The sequence below is a fragment of the Balaenoptera borealis genome, assembly GCF_965194805.1.
Source record: "Balaenoptera borealis genome assembly, chromosome: 11".
NCBI lineage: Eukaryota > Metazoa > Chordata > Mammalia > Artiodactyla > Balaenopteridae > Balaenoptera > Balaenoptera borealis.
The window spans coordinates 78,390,335-78,410,837 of record NC_138868.1 but is presented as its reverse complement, the minus strand read 5'-3'; the positions used below and the strand labels follow the sequence as shown (position 1 = coordinate 78,410,837).

At 36.8% G+C, this 20,503-nt stretch overlaps 1 protein-coding gene and 1 long non-coding RNA gene across 3 annotated transcripts in view; one reads left to right on the top strand and one right to left on the bottom strand.

The window, feature by feature from the left end:
* Nucleotides 1-20,416, top strand: part of LOC309604956 — a 36,362-nt gene extending 15,946 nt beyond the window's left edge. Inside the window, exon 2 of the long non-coding RNA XR_014231171.1 lies at nucleotides 382-20,416. This is a non-coding gene — a long non-coding RNA (uncharacterized lncRNA). The remainder of the gene's footprint in view (nucleotides 1-381) is intronic.
* ARHGAP42 (Rho GTPase activating protein 42) overlaps nucleotides 1-20,503 on the bottom strand; it is a 312,202-nt gene that overhangs the window by 166,068 nt on the left and 125,631 nt on the right. The window lies entirely within an intron of this gene.

Genomic DNA, 20,503 nt, shown 5'->3' with positions numbered 1-20,503 from the left:
ATATTTCCAACCATTACCACACTTGCTGGCCCATCAGCAAAGTCTTATTACTTCTACGGCTTCTTTCATTAAGACCTTTCTCCATGTTTCCTAACAACAAGTAAATCTTACTCACTGACAAGTGATAATCTTCTTCTTGTACTCTGAAAGCTATCTGCCCTTGGGAAATGTAAACCAGCATGACAATCCAGTGGTGGGGATTTCAATGCCATGGATGGTCCATTGAGAATTGGGCCAATGAAAAAATAGTTGCCTTCTATATCTACACGTGTGGCAAAATGTGAATAGGTTGTGTCCAAAATAATGACAACTTTATTGCAGACTAGGCTAATTTCCAGATAACCTGGTAATAATGCTTCCCTTCTTGGTTTACATATATAGATGATAGTGAATATAGGATTAACAGGTACATACCCAATGAAGCTTACTGTCCAACCAGAAGCAATGTATAAACTATTCTTCATAACTTTTCAGGTGAGAATTTAAAATTAATCACAAATGAATTGCTTGTAAACCAAACCTAGAAGTTTCTGATGATTTAGTTTACTTAAATCATTAGGCTGTAATTCATGACTTAATATCTGAACTCAAATGGTTTTTTTTTTTTTAAACTTTGTTTTCATAGAATTTTTTTTTTTTTTTTTTTTTTTTTTTTTTTTATGGCTGTGTTGGGTCTTCGTTTCTGTGCGAGGGCTTTCTCCAGTTGCGGCGAGCAGGGGCCACTCTTCATCGCGGTGCGCGGGCCTCTCACTGTCGCGGCCTCTGCCATTGCGGAGCACGGGCTCCAGACGCGCAGGCTCAGTAGCTGTGGCTCAAGGGCTTAGTTGCTCCGCGGCAAGTGGGATCCTCCCAGATCAGGGCTCGAACCCGTGTGCCCTGCATTGGCAGGCTGACTCTCAACCACTGCGCCACCAGGGAAGCCCCTCAAATGGTTTTCAAGCAAATATTTACTATGAAATACAAAAGGCCCTGCTCTTCTGATACTATTATAATTCAGAATGACAGGCAAATAAACAAAAAATAAATAAGATAAAATCAGATAATGATAGGAGCCAGGAAGAAAACTTAAAAAGTTGATGTGACAGAAAATTATGGCACTGGAGATATGAATTTAAACTGAGTGGTAAGCAAAAGACTCAATGAAGAGGCACCTTAGGACTGAGGCATGAATTACAGTAACTACTCACCCCCTAACTTCCACTCAAAGATCTAGAAAAAGAGTTCCAGGCAGGGAGAACAGCCAGCACAAACATCCTAAAACAGAAGTATGCTTGACACGTTGATGGAAGGAGAAGACCAGCATGACTAAAGCATAGGGGAAGGCAACAGAGAATGGTCTGAGATTAAAGCAGAGTCCAGAACATGCAAGGCCATGAAAACCACAGTATGAAATTTTAATTTTATTCTATATTAGCTATCACAGAAATACGGAATGTGATAAAATGACAAGGGATGCAAATTATACTCTAAATAGAATTCCCATTTGTACTACTACATGCCATTGCTATCGATGAAAGTATTGTACCTCTTGGGGTTTTTAAAACTACTGTCACTGCAAAGAAGACTGAAATCCACTGAGAGTTGAAGGGAAGTTCTGCCCCTAAATTGAACTCAACTCCTGCACAAACCAAAATGCAACAACAACAACAACAACAAAAAACTATGGAAAAACCCTTTGGTATTAACTGCCAAGAACTTCCCATCAAATAAACCCAAATACTCATAGCTTTTATCTATGACTACACAGACAAGGTTAAAGCAACTGCTTCCTAGCGTGAAAGAAAGGGGATTTTTGTATCTGAATTAACCTGAGTGGTGACCTCCATTTATCACATTCAATGTTATTTAATTATAAAGTACATGTCTGTATACACAAAAGTGTATACGTCTTGATTTGTCAAGAGACTATAGTTCATGGCATATCTACAAGTTGAATCTGTTTTTCACATGTCAAGGTTAAAGTAGATTGAAAATAATCTAGAGCTAAGGGGCAGCACTGAGATAATCATACCTACTATTGTCCCTTTTAGAAGGAGATTTAAGCCCTAAGAGGTTAAAACTGAACAAATATTTAATAGTATTGAATAGATCCAAGACTAACACAGTGCCTTTTTCCCATTGAACTCAAATGAACTCATGTCTGTCCTCACCCAGTGATCACTTATTAACATTTTAAATACAAATATGGGGATAATTTTAAACACTATTCTACATTATCAAGAAGCAATTAGGTACCTCATCAGAGATAGACAGCTTTACACAAAAATATTAGAATCCTAAAAGACAAATGCTTCAGCTACCCTGCTTTAAAATAATCCCCTTTCTTTTTTTATTTTTAATTTTTTTAAACCATTCCAACTGGCAGCATATGAGCGAGCGAGAGAGAGAGAAAAAGAAAGAGGGAGAGAGAGAGAGAAAGGTGATCCAGGTCATATTTTCTCTTCTTGACATGTTCTAAAATCAACTTACTTAGTCAAAGAAGTTTTCAGAAATTTGCATTAAATATTAAATGTTTAGTATTATTATTAGCATTATAAAGATAGATAATTCCAATGTATATACTTTATTTATTGAATATCAAAGCCCCTCTATTGTTTGTGAAAAAAGTGGGAAGTCTTGAGTGGTCTCTTGAGCCACCCATGGGAGGAAATGCCCAAGGGATAGACGAACATTTTTAAACCCGGTCTCCTCTTTGAAAATCCCTGCACTAGAAAGACACTGTTACTGACAGAAGTGTGATAGCCGCCTCCAATGAGCTGAGACAAAGAACAAAGGGACAACAGCTTTGTGACAGTTCTTTGCAAGGGCTGCATGTCCGTTTTCCAGGAAATGTAAGAAACATTTAACTATTTTAAGAGATTGTGGAGGGCATGTTTAATGCATGCATTCAATATACGCTTTCAGAAGTTCTTTCCTCCTTTCTAACACTGTTACTTCATAATTTAACAATGTAAAATTTAAATTTACAAATTTAAAATTAGTTCATATTTTTTACTTCTGATTTAACTTATAGTCTACAAAGTAGAAACTAAGGCCTCTGGGCCACATAGCACATCTAATAGGATGCTCTGGCATTGTATTGTCTTTATAGGTGAGGTCTGGAAAATCATTCTAGCCCCTTAGTTTGCTCCTTAAGAATCACCAATTATCTGACATAAAACTGAACACATCGCCTAATTATCAGTTAGTCTTTATGGTAGTGGTTCACATGGTGTCAACTCCATCCTTGGGCAATGGTACTTCTGCTCTGTGCCATCTCAGGACCGTATTCCAAATATCCTCGAGTTACTCCTTTCTATTTTCTTTATAGTAGATCCTGTCAAGAGCGTTTCTGGCTAGCCGAGGAGTGGAATAGTATGTTTACTCCAATTAACCAGGGAATGACATCTCCAAAACTGCTGTGTTCAGAGTCACTCATATTCATCTTTATTGACTACAGAGAAAGTTCAGGTTACTTTGATTTAAGATAAAGGATCCTTGTCTTCCCTTAACAATTTATCTGAATGACCATAAAATATCAATGAAGTAGATTTAGGATTTGCAGATACTGCTACATCTCAGGAACACAAGTGTCGTAAGTAATAATAATGGCTAGCCTAGAGCTGTCAGTCACTCTCCATTTCATTCCATAAGAACTGAGTTAGCACATACTACCTGTTTACCACACCTTACTAGATACTAAGAGATGTGAGGTTACTATGCTATAGTTGTGTTCTGTAGATGATATGCAGGATGCATGCTAGAACATATAATACATGTAAGTAGTATATAATACATGTCCTAGACAAGGTTATAATTTCACTGAGACACTAGGAAAACCATGAGAGAGTGCTTCAAAACAGTGAATGTTGGTGCAAGACTAAATAATAAAAAAGAGATGGAGATCAGGATGGTTTCTAAGGAACTGAGCTGGGCCATTAATGAAAACCCTATATTTCTGTTCCTGTCAATGACTGATCACTCAACAGCTGGTCCTCAATGAAGACTGAAGAGTTGTGTATCCTATAAACAGTCTAAATGTGTCTCTTTTTTTTTTCTTATACTATCATGTTCTAAAACAGAATCATCAAACATCTTACAAAGATGCTAAAACACAGCAAGAGAAAACAATTTTAAAACAGGGTTAAAAATAAAGCAAAAGGAGAACAAGGATGGGAAGAGGAAATGGTGATGTGAAACAAGTGAACAGAATGTGTGCCCGGAGTCCTGTAAGAGAACTCAAGAAGGCTTAAACGTTACAGCAGTACTTAAGTAGAAGAGTACCAAAGCTCCATCCTTTGATTTTTATGTGCCATGAGCTAATGTTTAATGCTCACCACCTTTGTATTACCCAAATGATAACATGAAAATTATTAAATGTTCTTTCTGTTGAGTACTACTTCTTTAGTGTTTCTTTTTGTAAACTGATTGAGAGGCATGAAAAATATTCCTTGTTAGAATCATTAAGAGACATTCAACTCGGTGGATGAAAATTTGATGAGAAACAGGACGTCTACACACACAGCCTTCCCTCACAAAGAACTTACTAATTCCAAGGAGGGAATACAGTGAGAAGCAGAGCAGATGCCATGTTAATCAAGAGATCAAAGTTTACAACAACAGTAAAGAGACAAAGTACCTTAATTCCTGCCAAAAATTCACAACTTGAATTTATTCATAAGGAAACACCAGACAAACCCAAATTGAGGGACATTCTACAAAGTAGCTAGCCTAAACTTTTCAAAAATGTCAATGTCATGAAAAACAAAAAAGATGGAGGAACCATTCCAGATGTTCATGTTCAAGGTCAAGAAAAAATTTCTATAAAGGGCATTATTGTGACAGTTAGCAACATTTCAAGAAAGTCTACGGTAACAGTGTTCTATCAGTGTTAAATTTCCTGATTTGAATAATTATACTGTAGTGACATAAGTGAATGTCTCTGTCTTAGGAAATAAACACTTCAGTATTTACGGGTTTAAAAAAAAACCAGCATGGTGGTGGCAACTCACTCTCAAGAGAAAGAGTACTAAAGCAAACTTGGCAAAATGCTAGTAACTGGTGAATCTTGGTGACAGGTACATGGAGATTTTTGTGCTATTCTTGAAAATCATCTATAAAATTTAAATTATTTCAAAATAAAAAGTTAAAGATTTTTAATAGTTGAGAATACAAATATGAGAAACATAAAATTTTGAACACTCTTCTCTTCCTCATAATATATTTCTATATTTCCACAAACCAAAAATATTTTCCTACAACCAATCATTTAGTCGTGATATATCTACCTCCACAGAATAGAAAATAGAAAGTAATCGGTAACATTCAAATCATACAAAAGGGACAGACTGAAAATAACAGTGAGGTGTTTTAAGTTACAGAAGATATATATTTAGTGGGATTTTTTTTTTAATGTATGGCTATTTTGAGGTCTTTCATTTAGTTTAACTAATAAAAAAAGCCTTATATGTCTCAAATCAGGTTTATATTTAAAAGAGAATACTAATCACTCTACAACTAACAAAAAGAGCCTAAATACACAAAAAGTTTTACAAAGTCACCATTCATGGCAAAATTTATCTATAATTTTAACTTATTAGGAAAGGCAGAGAGAACATTGAAACATAAATTCCTACTCATTTAAACTCGACATTTTCCAACTATATTTCACATTTCTTTAACTCAGAGTTCTCCTAACAACATAAATATTGCACAGTAAATTTCAGACCTAAACATTGACATTTAACTTAGCAAAACGGCTGATTGTCCATGATGGAAAGTTTGTGTTCTACCTTTAAAAGGTCTGCATAATGTAAAGTTCTAACATTCCCTCAGAAACCACTAACCAATCCACTGTTTTATACTGCCTATAAAATTCCATTAGTATAGGAAACTAAAAGTTGAGCTGTGAACAATTTAGGAAAAAGATATGGACTATGAAATTAGAAGATTAAACCCTAATAACTGGCTGAATGATCTGGGCAAATCGCTAGAACTTTCTGAGGCTCAGTTTCTTCAAGAATATTAAAGAATGAGATTTAAAACTAATTTCTCATCAGTCATTTTCAAAGCTCTAGTGATTTGTCACTCTTTCTTAAATATGCTCTTATCTGCTATTTTTGTCTTGGTTTTGATGAATGACCCAAAATCTCACAGAAAGAATTCCTCATTTGGCAGCCTTTAAAACCACACTAACTAGATAATTACAGGTGTAGGGTGAGCTTGGAACTCCATGATTAACCATACAATGAGAAACATTCAAACACACTGGTGAAATTCAAAGTCAGATCTATTCCTACCAAATACTGGCTTAAACCAAGGAGGAAGGAAAGAGAAATTAGCTCTTCTATCAGTTAGAAATCTAACAGAATATATATAAATACAGAATATATATACAAATATGTACCATAATAGTTATAACCAAATGAAAACTAAGTATTTAATTGAGATAAAAATAAAGTATAGATATAAGCATATAATTAAGATGATCTAAATCACACTCCTTCTGGGATACATAATATAACACATACTATGGTTATGATAGGTACTATTACCATGAGTTTCCCATTCAACGTCTTTGTTGTACTTGAGAATCTATGTTAATCAGTTCAAATCTTCCATGAAATGAGTCTGGTCAAAAGAAAAAACTGATTTTAAGGAAAGTTACAACGCAAAGCAGTATTTAAGAATAAAAAGCACCACCATCACAAAACTCATGTAAGAATATGATGAGGCACCAATTCAAGATCACCTTGGGTCTTAGTAAGGTGATATAATCAAGAATCTTTAGGATTAGATTAGAAGATTACAGTGTCCATGTATACCTGTGAATAGGAAATGTACACACAGACTATAAAATGGTAGAAATTCATTTAAATTCCTTTGAAACTCAATAATAAATGCAAAGCTGGAGGTCTCTTGGAGGATATTAAGAGGGAACAGCAAACCACGGAAGAAGAGGGATTTCAAGGTTGATTTCCTCACTTTTTTATCCAAACACCTTGGGGACAGGGGCTTCCCACTTAAACAGTATAAAATACATAGATGTAAAGATGAACCTCTACACTAGTTGATACATTTTGGATTTTTCATGAAAGTGTACAATCTAATGTTAAATATTATTTCACTCAGATAAGGTATTTTGTTTATGAAACTGGGTGAATGAAGTCGTCCGAAAATTAGTTTATAAGTCTTTAGAAAGTTTAAAACCAAGGTTTCTAGACAGGAAGACCCACTCAAGAGTTGAGAATAATCACTTCGGTATACTGGATCCAGGACCCAAATAAAGTCCTCAAAAGCTCCCTGTCCGAAGTGGAGGGTGGCCAAGCACACATTTACTGCCTCCTGTTCCTAGTCTTCCTCCCCCATCACTTTGTTTACATCTTGGTCATAGCACTTCTCATCCTCTATTTTAGTTCATTTGCTCCAGTTTGTCTAGATCTCTGCCCGTTTCCTTTTTGCTACTAATGATGCCTCCAGTACTAATGGATGTCTCTTCATGGTGTGAGCTTGAACTTTTGATCCTCAGTATTGCCTTAGCTTTCACTATTTGAATCCTCCTGTGTCTTTTCAACCTGCTGTTCGTATCCCTTGGCTTTGCTTGAGTACCTAATGACAACTCCCAGGTTTGATTTCTGTAGTTGTCTCAATCTACAGACTGAAGTCATATCTCATCCCAGACACTTGCCCTGGACTTGGCCTCAATGGCCCAGTATATACTGTAGGGATCAAAAGAACATAGGCAGACTAAGTTTTGCTCCATATAAAGGAAATTTTCTACTGTTCATAGAGGACCCACCCAAAAAAGGGATGCTCTGGGTCTAGAGAGTATACAGCAAAGAACTATGAGAGCTGATTCTGGAACAGACAGACCTGGGTTCAAACCCAATTCCTCTGCTGTCTACAGCTGCCTTAACCTCTCTAAGCTTAAATTTTTTTCTGCTGTAGAATGGGAAAAATAATCACCTTAATAAAACATTATGTCACATAGCTGTAAATGATGACTTGAGAGTTTTAAATGAGATTAAATGTAAAGGGCAAAGACAATGCTTACCATATAGAAAGCACCAACCTGGTCCACCATTAGAAATTGGATATATCACTTTATTTTTCCACACCTAAGCTTTTATTACGAGCCCTTGAAACAACATCATATGTAAGAAACTATCACGACTTCCTAATGATACTTAACATCGTTCTTTAAATATCTACCTCTCTCATTTTAAAACATGTCTTCAAATTAACACTCCTCCCATCAAAAGGTGAAACCCACAGCTACATGCAAAAGAATGAAACTATTACACCAAACACAAAAATCAATCAAAATAAATAACAGACTTAAATGTAAGAATTGACACCATAAAACTCCCAGAAGAAAAGATGGGGGTAAGCTCCTTAACATCAGTCTTGGCAATGATTTTTTGTATTTGACACTAAAAGCAAAGGCAACAAAAGCAAAAATAGACACGTGGAACTGCATCAAACTAAAAAGCTTCTGCACAGCAAAGGAGACCATTAACAAAATGTAAAGGAAACCTACCAAATGGGAGCAAATATATGCAAATCATATATATCTAATAAGGAGATAATATCCAAAATATATAAAGGACTTAATGCAACAGCAAAAAAAAAAAAAAAAAAAATCCGATTAACAAAGGGCACAAGATCTGAATAGATGTTGTTCCAAAGAAAACTTATGGATGGCCAATAGGTGCATGAAAAGGTGTTCAACATCACTAATTATCATGGAAATGCAAATCTAAACCACAATGAGATTATTACTTTCCATCTGTTAGAATGGCTACTATCAAAAAACATGAAATAACAAGTGTTGGCAAGGATATGGAGAAAGGGGAACCCTTGTGCACTGTTGCTGGGAATGTAAATTGGTACAGCCATTATGGAAAACAGTATGGAGGTTCCCCAAAATTTTAAAATAGAACTATCATTAGATCCAGCAATCCCACTTCTGGGTATTTATCCAAAGGAAATGAAAACAGGAACTTGAAATATATCTAACCCCCATGTTTACTGCAGCATTGTTTACAATAGCCAATATATGGAAAAAACCTAAGTGTCCACTGATGGATGAATGGATTTTTAAAAAATATGATACACACGCACACACACACACACACACACACACACACACACACACACACACAGAGGAATATCATTCAGCCATGAAAAAGAAGGAAATCCTGAGCGCATGGACATCCCTGAGGGCATTAGTGAAATAAATCAGAGAATGACAAATACCATGTGATCTCACTTACATGTGGAATCTTAAAAAAAAAAAAAAGAAAAAAAGGTGGATACAGAGAACAGATTGGTGATTGCCAGAGGCAGTGGGTGAGAGGCGGGCAAAATAGGTCAAGGGAGTCAAAAGGTACAAACTTCCAGTTATAAAATAAATAAGTCCTAGGGATGTAATGTACAGCATGGTGACTACAGTTAATAATACTGTGTTATATATTTGAAAGTTGCTAAAGGAGTAGATCTTAAAAGTTCTCATCATAAGAAAAAAATTTTTTCTAACTGTGTAAGGTGATGGTTAACTAGACTTATTGTGGTGATCATTTCACAATATACACAAATATTTAACCATTATGTGGTACACTCAAGCTAATATAATGCTATCTGTCAATTATCTCAATTAAAGAATAACAAAAAAACAAACAACATCAACAATAACAACTAAAATTATACCATAGTTGTTCAAAGGATTAAGGATAGGGTTGTCCCTCTTTCCCTCCACTTTATTTTCTCTACTTTTCCTGTTTCATCTTTCTTATGAAAGCAGCCACACTCCCCCATCTATTGCCTGAAAATGACAGATTTATTTGCCCACAAACTAAATTCATTCACAAACCTGCTCTCATTCAACCCAGAGAATTACCTTCAAAGCACTTTAAAAAGATTTATTCCAACAAGAACCTTCGTAAGTTGCTGGCAGAAATGCAGATGGTGCAGCCACTTTGAAAAACAAGCATTTTGTTAAAAAGTTAAACATACATTTATCATATACCCCAGCAACCTCACACCTAGATGTATACTCAAGAGAAGTGAAAACATATGTCCACATAAAAACCTGTACACAAATGTTTGTAGCAGCATTATTCAGAATAGCCAAAGAGCAGAAAACAACTCAAATGTCCATCAACTGGTGAATGGTTAAATATTATATATGCTATGTCCATACAATGGAATACTATTCAGCAATAAAAAGGAATGAAATACTGATTCATGTTACAACATGGATGAACCTCAAAAACATTGTGCTAAGTGAAAAAAAGCCAAAAACAAATGACATGTAATATATGATTCCATTTATATGAAATATCCCAAAAAAGCAAATCTAGAAAGACAGAAAGTAGATTAAGTGATTGCCTGGGACTGTCAGTGAACTGTAAATGGGCATGAGGAATTCTACTACGGTCATGAAATGTTCTAAAACTGGATTGTGCTAATACCTGCACAACTGCATACATTCACTGAAAAAAAACACTGAATTATTTAGTTAAAATTAGTGAATTTTATGGTATGTAAATTATACCCCAATAAAGTTGTAAGGAAAAAACTGTGCAGTGTATATACTGTCTAAAAACAAGGTTTACTCTATTCCTACTGCATTCAAAGCCTGGTTAAGTGCAGTGACATAGTCCCTATACTCAACAAACTTTAAATATAATAGAATGTTAACATTTAAAATAACAAAACAAATAAGCTTTAAAAAGAAAGAAAGAAAGAAAAATGAAACCCAATTCCCTACCTCTTGAATATGGCTGGTCTAAGTGACTCACTTCCGCTATAAATAAAGCAGTAATAGTGCACTCTGACTTCAGGGACTAGGTCAAACAAGGCAACACAGCTTCTTCCTGGCTCTTTTTTCATTTGGGACATGAACTTTGGAAGTCCTGATTCTACATGTAAGAAGTCTGACTACCCTAAAGGACCGTGCTGAAGAGACAACATAGAGAAAGCAATGCCCAAGGAACCCAATGCCAGCCTCCTATTGAGTCTTTCCAGCATCAACCAGGAGACATGTGAATGAGCCTTCAGATGACTGCAGCTCCCAGCCTTCAAGTCACCCCAGCGGACACGGAGTAGAACAGTTGGTGAGCTGTCCCCACAGAACCTTAACCCAAATTGCACATTCATGAGTAAAATAAATGGTGCAGTTTCTGGCCACTAATATTTGAGTTGGTTTGTTACACAGCATTGAAAAATCAGAACATTATCTTAAAATGTTGGCCAGCGCTTATAAGGAACTTAGCGTAAAAAAAGTAACATTCTCTAAGAAAGTATTCAAACTCCCTAAAGCTGAGAACTTTCAGCAACAGGTTGGTCCTGTCTGTTCCAATCAAAATGTACAAATCTCAATTTCCATTCTGGATAATAACTTTATTTTCAATGTTGAATTTTACAGCAGAGATAAAGCATTAAGAGTCAAAATGACCTTTGGCAAAAAAGAGTAGATATTCAGACAACTTAGGATGTAGAAGTATGCAAAAAGAGAGTTAGATTTTTGTCAGCAGGCTGTATCCTGTAAAGGATATAAAACCCACATTCTAGTCAGCTGTGATGCCAATCAAGTACCACACTTCCCTTCTGGTAAACTGAAAAGGAACCCAGCTCGCTGCTCAGCATACCATTCAGAAGCCTTCCACATCATATGTCACAATCAATTGGGTGGATTCAGGTCCAGTCTTTTTTTAGTGAAAGGAATTTATTACCAACAGGTTTACTTCTTTCCCATCCACATCCTGTGCCCCTGCAGTGCCCAGGAGGGCACCACATCTGGTCGAGGTAACTTTTTCAAAAGAGCAGGGAAGACGAGAGAGAGGAAACTGTACCAATCAGAGAATATAATCAATAACCTGTGAGAAATCAAACTGAAGAGTTCGCTGCAACAGTGCATAAAAGTTTGTCAGACATTCTAGTAAACAAAACTCTTATCTAAACTTTCCAATCATAAGAGAATTCATGACTCTTACGTACTACAAGATCCTAAAAGATTTTGTCCACATGCTGTGTTAGAAGGACTTTATTCTTATTATTGTATCAGTTACGAGGTTTTAAAGGCAAGAGATGGAAAACCCAATTCATAGTGGTTTAAATGACACAGAAAGATATCCCTCCATAAAACAGGAGACACAGGGGTAGGAGAAGCTTCAGGTTTAGGTAATCCAGAAAGTCTAAGACATCATCAAAGATTCAGGTTTTTCCAGTCTCTCCATTTCATTGCCCAGAATGTCAGCTTCATCCACAGCTCCCTATAGGAGAGCCATCAGGAGACTAAGACCTTCCTTGTTTGGGTCTAGCAGAGTAAAGAGAATGCCTCTGCCCACAAAATCAAACCCAAATCCTGTCATTTGCCCAACTATGCCAGCTGAGGCTGTGTGGCTAACAGGGGGATGCCATATGCTGAATGGCCTGGCCATGAGCTCACAAAGCCATCTGGGGCAAGAGGGCCAGATTACCATGATGGGCTTAGAGCTGGAGCTGCACACGGTGAAATGGACCTAATGGAAGCAAGAGACCAACTTCCAAGTCCACTAAATTTCATATCATCTGTTAAATGGTCTATCTGATCAATTAGAAAAAGAGATTCTTCAGTTTCCAAGCGGATTTTGTTCTAAAAGTTCACCTCATGTCAGTTTTGATCTTAAAGTATGATTAGGGCATATGGGACATAGAATGCCTTTTCCCACCGAAGTCATATATTTCCCATGTGCTCAAATTAGTTCTTGGTACATTTAAACCATTTATAGTTGAAGTATCTAAGCTGGGAATGCCTCTTTCCCTCTTTTCCCAGTGGATCAGAAAAAACAGAGACTCACCACCTACAGGTTATCATGCCCTGGCACCAGGGGGGTAGAAACAAGGAACTCTCCACAAGCAACCATCAGTAAGAGCACAAAGTTCTCCAGAAGGAACCCATATTCCACAGTAGCAGCAGCTCAGATGGCAGCAGGGTGAGCTTCCCGAAGGCCATCTGTGCTTGCAGAATACTTGTCAGTCACTGACATAAAAATGTTTTATCTTGCACAGCCAAAAAAAATAAATAAATAAATAAAAAATAAAAAGTAGCTATAAAAAAAAATGTTTTATCTTGAATTTAAAAACAAAAAAAGAAACCTATTAACTAGTTTTTCTAGTACAATGCTATAATGCCCTAATAATGGGGATGATTCCTTTTAAATTAAGTCAGTTCTGTGTTTTTAATATTTTTTAATGTGAGTTCCTTTCAAGAACTCAGAAATCCATCATGTGATTAAAACCTTGTTTAATGATCTAATGATGATTTTCATGAGTACACTGACAACAGTAAGCAGAGCTATCCCTTAGAGGGTACACTTCCCCATTTAATCCTCAAAACAGCCTCGCAAGGTAGGTGGTACTGATGCTCGCTCACACACGTGGAAACTCAGGCTTGGGGCACTTTGGTAATGTGCCCAAATCCACATGATTAGAACACAGAGGAAAAAGGATTCCACCGTAGCAGATATGATTCCAAAATGCAAACACAGAAAATTCCAACTAATAAATGTGCAAGCACTTTATTAAATCAGGTCAAATTATCTTTTTAAAAAAATGTTTAAAATATGACCCGTTTCCCATATTTCCCTTGCCCCATACATTACTCATGATATTTTGAGAAGGGAAAAAAAAAAAATTATGTTCCAAGAATGTTTCCCTCCACTTTTTCCCTCTGGTTCTGAAATAGTAACCTGTGGTGCCCACTGACGTTGCTTTAAGCAGGATGTTGACCTTGCCAGAGCTGACAAATTGTCCACCTGGACACCATTTCCCAACAATGCCAAGATGACAGTTCACTGTATGACATTATTGTTATAGTTGGCACTAAGCCACATAGGTAACTGGTTCGTTCTCTGTTCACTAAAAGCTGAAATTCTACCCAAGCAACAATTTGACAAGAATGTTGGTATCAAAGATGATTTGAGATGTTATTCTCTAGATCAGGTGTTCTCGGACTTTAAGATGCACAAGTAACACCTGGGAATCTTGTGAAAATGCTGGTTCTTATTCAGTAGGTCCAGGCCATGCCTGAGATTCTGCATTTCTAACACGTCATCAGTTGACTCTGGTGCTGCTGCGCCATAGTCCACGCTTTCAGTAGCAATCATTCAGTTCACCGCAGAAAAAGAAAAGCATGGGCTCTTCAAACTGCAGTCATAGCTTGCCAATATTAATCTTAAACGGCATGGTATCCTTTTCTAAACTGCTACTCTCAAATTTGAATTTTTACTTAGCATCTTCCTGAATTTGTTGCTGCCTCACGGTCAGCACTTTGCAAAGAGCACTCAGTATAATGCTGGTCAAGCTTGGGCAATGTTAGATACTACACACTCTTCTTGATGAGACAGTGCACACGCATATTTAAAATTGAGAGGTACTCTAGTACAAAAATAAAAGCTTGTACTAGATTTCTGAGTACAGACTGTATGATAGTAATTTCTCAAATGTGTCCCTGACTCAGCTTGGAGGGCCTGAAATAAAAATAGCTCTAAGGAAAACCCATGAAAGCTCTTCCACTGAACTTCGCAAAGCGCTGAGGAAACAAAACAAAACTTCTTTGGGATCCTTTTAGAGGGTGTAACACAAAGGGAGAAAAGTCTCACCTGCATGCTTTGTCAATGATTACAAATCAGCTTTGGTCAAGTGAGAAGTCTGGATTGATAATGTCAAATACAACAACTGGTACCCTAAACATGGAATGTCATGATAAGAGCCAGTTGACTTTTACCTCCCATTGTCCCTCTAGATCTGCTCAATGGGAACAGTCCTTCACTCGCTCTCACGATGAGACTCTGGGCAGTCCCCAGGTCTTTTCTGGACATTCAGGAAATGAAAGTCTCTAAATCTCCTACCCACCCACTCCATACTGGTGCAGGGGAGAACTATTCTCTGTAAAGGGTAAATCCTAGCTGGCTTCTTTTCTTTTCCACATACCTCATTTCCCATTTACTCCTTCCTGTTAATAACCACTTTCCAGGATTACTGTGGGTTACTGGGAAGGAAAATTCTCACTTGATACTTAACAACAAAAGATTCTTATTCTCTGGCCAGGGAAGCGGCTAATACCAACTCACTCCTGTGGGTATTTATATAGGTTCTTTAGAAACTCACTCCGCTAAACCCCTCTAACTATGGCTTCCCTAATGCGGCAGTGTCTCGCCTTTGGCTAGCCACTCCTGACCCTTATCGGCTGCCAAACCCAGGAATATACCCCACAGTCTCTTACTAATGGGTCCCCTACCCTGTTGGCATGATCCCTTTTTTAAATGACCACAGGTAAACATTTCTACCCTGGGTTCCCCAACAGGTCCTTGGCATTCACACATTTTTGACATGCCACCAATTAGAAATACAGTCACCCCCTTAGAGGATCAGCTGTCTGTTCCAAGTGTTACAGGCTACATCAACTTCCTAAAGGATGAGTAAGGCACCAGACCACTATGCGCCCCCATAACTACAGGAAAATCGTACCAAGATTCACTTCTTCCCATGACAGTCCCCCATCACTCTATGTAAAGATGTAAGACTCACAGCAAAGCTCGCCCAAAGAATCCTTCTCACAAAATCCTCTCTCCATAGCCAAACTGGTTTATCCATGTGGAATATAAGAATTGTGTAATTAGTTTTTGCAAACTTCCTTTGAAAATCTGTAGCTTGGTCTTTTATCTCACCTCTGGATAGGACATCAATAGCAAAATATTTTTCCCAGCTGAGCAACAGAAAGAACTGCACGCCCCAGAGAGGCAGTGGTGACATCAGCAGGAGCCATTTCTCTGCAAATGTATGAGACAGTCCCTGAGTATTCCTGAAAATTACTAGGTGAGAAAAGGAATTTGAGAGTCTGGAAATCATGTAATCTGAGGATTGGGGCAGTAAGCCAGTAAAACACGAGCTTTTACTGTTAATATACTTTTATTAATACTCAAAAGCTGGTAAGAGCTATACAAATTCAGTTTATTGGAATACAAGATGATAAATTCTTAATTATAGACATCAGTGAAGGCCACAAATTGTCCAAATTTACATCTATTTGGTCTTGAGTATTACATGATTCAGTGTAGTTATCAATTACTTTCTAATGATATCATCCCTAGGATAACACTAAGGTTAATTTGGATGTCCAGAGTATATGCCTCAAAGCTGAGGGGCAGCAAGCAGAAAGGGAGTAAATATATTCAGAAGCACTCTGAGTTAACAGGGGTGGTCAACAACAGGGGTGGTCAGTTTAGAATTTCAAAATCAAACTACAGAAAGGCCACAAAACGAGTAACATACATATTCAATAACCATCTGATTCATGTGTTTCCCCAACAGGAAATTATCGGATGTATTCTACACCAAGCCACAAAAATATTTTCTTAAAATTCTTTGCACAGAATCATTAAAACCCTGGCATAAATGTTAGGTGGATTCCTTCAATGCCATGCTCTCAAAAATACATTAAGAGAGAGAGAGAAAGAGAGAGAAGAGAGAGGAGTTTGAAAGAAACAACCTTTCAGCAGCTAGAATAAACATAACTCATCCATCACTTAGACTCATTAATCCTGGATGTAAGCTTCTAATGTAGAGATCAAAGACTCTAGTGAAGTGAAACATCTGACAATAACAGGATCTCAGTCACTGCATGGTTTTCCTCATCCTATTATATGCTGAGCTCTCTAGCAATCTTGAGCAATTCAAAACAAATAAATAAACACAAGAGACTCTTTTCAAAAATAGCTGCCTAAATTGAAGGCACAAAACACATGCACACTGAATGTGGGTACATGCCCACACAAGCTGGACTTGTAAAGAGTGCAATGAAAGAAAGAAAAACAGAAGAAATCTGGGAGTGGCACTTGCAAAGAGATTTAAGGAGCATGCTGTGTAACAGATACATGGCACCCTCACTTCATCCATGCAGAAAAGGACAGCACACGCAGCCAACACAGCATGAGAGAAGAGAGAAGAGAGAAGAGAGAAGAGGAAGCACCATCTCTCCACCCCCAAATCACACAGCCAGATGCCAGGATCCAACCATTTTTTACAAATTAGGAATTAAAGGAATAGTAAAAGTGTTTTTATTTGGATAGCTGACATAAAAGAAACATTTTAATGCCATTACATTTAATGGTTTTAGAGTTAACATTTTCCAAATACTAAATGGGAAATTTTCAATTGCCCTATGAAGTTAAATTACAGTTGTGTTAACCCTTTATATGATTAAATGAGTATGCCCTCTTTTCATAAACTTATCGAATTAACTTCCAACTGGATAAGAAACAAGGTATCATATGAGAAACAAACAAAGAATATAATATGAACACAAAATATCATTTAAAATCTGAGCTTACACTATTTAACAATTATTAAATGAGAGTAGTTAGTCCACATTAGTTGATTAATTACAGAGTATTTCAATTTTTCAGGAGAATTCTCCAAAATTCTTAATTGTATGAAAACAAGGCACTTCCATTACTATTATTTTCAGAGTTACATTATTTCTTGTGATTAATGTGCAATACCCTCTATCCTATTAACTATTTTCCTTTGTTTCTCGATTAGTTCATTCACACAAATATTCACTCATCTAAATGACTGAGCCCAGCTGTGCTATGTGCTAAGGATCCTGAAACACATAATAAAGCTTCAAGGAGCCTATAGCTTAGAATGGGAAACAAATAAATAAGCAATGACTGCAAAACAAAGCGAAACGTACAACAGAGGTACACGTTATTCAAAACTTCTTATATTTCAAACTGCTTTCATAGACGTTAAGTTTCTATATAACTCATGAAGTAGGGAGGGAAAGTATTTAAAATCCCAATATTAAAGATCACAGACTCCAAAATTAAATCTTTCATCCGCAATTATATAGCTGATTAGTGGCAGAGTCTCAGCTAAATTAATGGAAGCTGAGACTTACATTATACGTTCTTTTCTCTATACCAAGCTGCATCTCACAGTTCCTGAAGATCTGACAAAAAGTCACCATCGGACCCACAACTAGTTATTGAATTCATGTGCTTCCTAGATCTGCATTCATACTGGAAAGTATAGCAGCTAGTGCAATAGTCTCTGTTCTGATCCTCTGAAATTTTAATGAATCTGTCCTTTCATTCTCATTTCTAAACTGTGTCTCTTAACCTTTCTTGTCATCCCCTTCCCTTTCAGTGGAAAGGACTTGAGTTGTTAGTGGCCTCCAAATGAAAAACAATGAGGGCAACCATAAAGTAAGCACCATTAAACTTTAACTTGGAAAAAAAAAAAGGGCCAAGGGCAGACCACACAATCTATGTAAGCATGTACATTTAGAGATATGGCCACCTACCAGATGAATAACAACTGTATGTTATCCTGGGAGATTTCTCACAGACGGACATTCCGCAAACTTTACTTCCAAAGGCTACAATGCTCCCCTCACCCTGCCTGTCTTCAGATATGCTTATTGTGTAAATGCACAAACAAATTGTCTTAATTACAACAAACTAATAAACTAGTGGTTAAATCCTTGGCCAAATTATGCCCTTATTTTTTCAGCAATGCTTTCCTTATTGAAAAATCTTTGTTTTAGAATTTTGCTTCTGAAATTGCCATCAGGATAGCACATTCTTTTCAAATACCCTCAAAAATGGTATTTATAAACTTTAAATGTGGGTGTGGTTTTTGGGAAAAAAATAACTGTTATTAGAGGCAATTCCTTGTTTTGACCAATGACCTCATCATAGGACCAAATGTAGAGCTTCTCAAAGGAGGACAGTTCTTAGGAAGACAAATAAATAATAGTGTATAGCCTATAACCTAATAATCACAATATTTTAACTTGACCATCTGCAAGACTCATGAGTGAAGAGTTAATAAAAGAGGCTTTTTCCAGTCAGAAAAATATCTCAGACTTCACTGGCTGTTGCTTAGTTCAAGGGCTTGCAGAACCCTCCAAAGAAAATATTCCCTCTCGTAATACTTGGATTAAAATGGTGATTTGGGTGTTTTGGCAAATGAAGACACTAGGGAATTGCAGTCCTCAATCAGACACAGCCTTTGTAATAAAAAGCTGAACCATAGGTAGTGTTAGTTTCTCAATCACATAAATTTGGTGGAGGGATGCCAACTAAAGAAGAAAATCTACTGACACACTGTCTACACTAACTCTAGTTATAAAGATGGCTCTGAAATATCCTTTTCCCCAGGAGCCTCTGGAGGAAGAAGTGGTCCACTATCAATTCAGAGAAGCCTGGGGAAAAGGTAAAACAAAAGAGACAACCCTGCAAGCTGTCCTTCAGGGCAAGATCTCTCGTATGCTTTCTAATAAAACAAACCAAATTAAATGAAGCAAACTGTGTTCCTCGAACTAAAAGGGATAAGTTGGTTTCTAATTCTTTCTTCATCCAAAAGATTTTAGTGTGAACCTACCCACTGTCTGGGCTTCCAAGCTTAATATCTATATTTATTTTGCCATATTATAGTTTCTGGGCAGAAAAATAGCTTTGAGACAGTATCGTACAGAGCGAAGGTAACCAGACTGAAAGAGTTGGAAAACTGACGACTCTAGTCATTGCACTAACCCCCATCCCATTAATAAATTCTTATGTACAGACATCAGTGAAGCCCACAAATTGTCCAAATTTACATCTATTTGGTCTTGAGTATTCTATAACCCCCACCTGCTGTGTGACTGTCACCTGTTTGGGTGCCAGGCTCCTTCACTATCAAATGGACTACCAGTGGGCACTCCACTTCAAAAAGCATCTTCAACCCTCATTCACTTTTGGCTAACAAAGCAAATCATAGTTTTTGTATCACAGACTGTTATGCACAGATGAATGTGTTAATTCATTCTTGGAGGGTAGTTTCTGTTCCTACTAAATTATCTAAAGATTTTCTCACCCTTTGGTCACAAGTAATTACCTCTGTCAACTGCAAAACTTACAGATCTGTTGGGGGGAAAAACTGTGCACACTGTAGAGTGAGACCACATGGGCACAGAGCTAATAAGCATTTTATAATGATGGATTATTGCTCTCCTCAAAGCATCTGCAAGTCCTTCAGATTAAATCACTACAGTCTACAAATAGTGTAGAAATAATCCAATCACTTCCACCATGGCTGAGGAAATTGAAGGACAAAGAGTTTTTAGAAAGAAATTTGGAAGTAAGATCCAAGTAAGTATTAAAAAAACAAACAAGAAAAGCAATGGAATTATGGAAAATGACACTGAAATAAACAGTAATCAGTTTTATTACTATTATACAACTTGATGTATCTACTCATCACTGACCCCTATAATCCACCAGTGATTCAACAGAAATTTATCTGGGCAATAATGATAGAAAAATAGATGACAAAAAACATTGAAAAATACTCAACAATCAGAAATTCTTAAGTTTTTCTAAAGATACACCCTAAAATTTGTAAATGACTTAAGGTTATGCTTTGAGGAAACTTCAATTTTTATTCCAGGGTCAAATTACTGAAAATATTTCTGTTCTGGACAAGTAGTAAA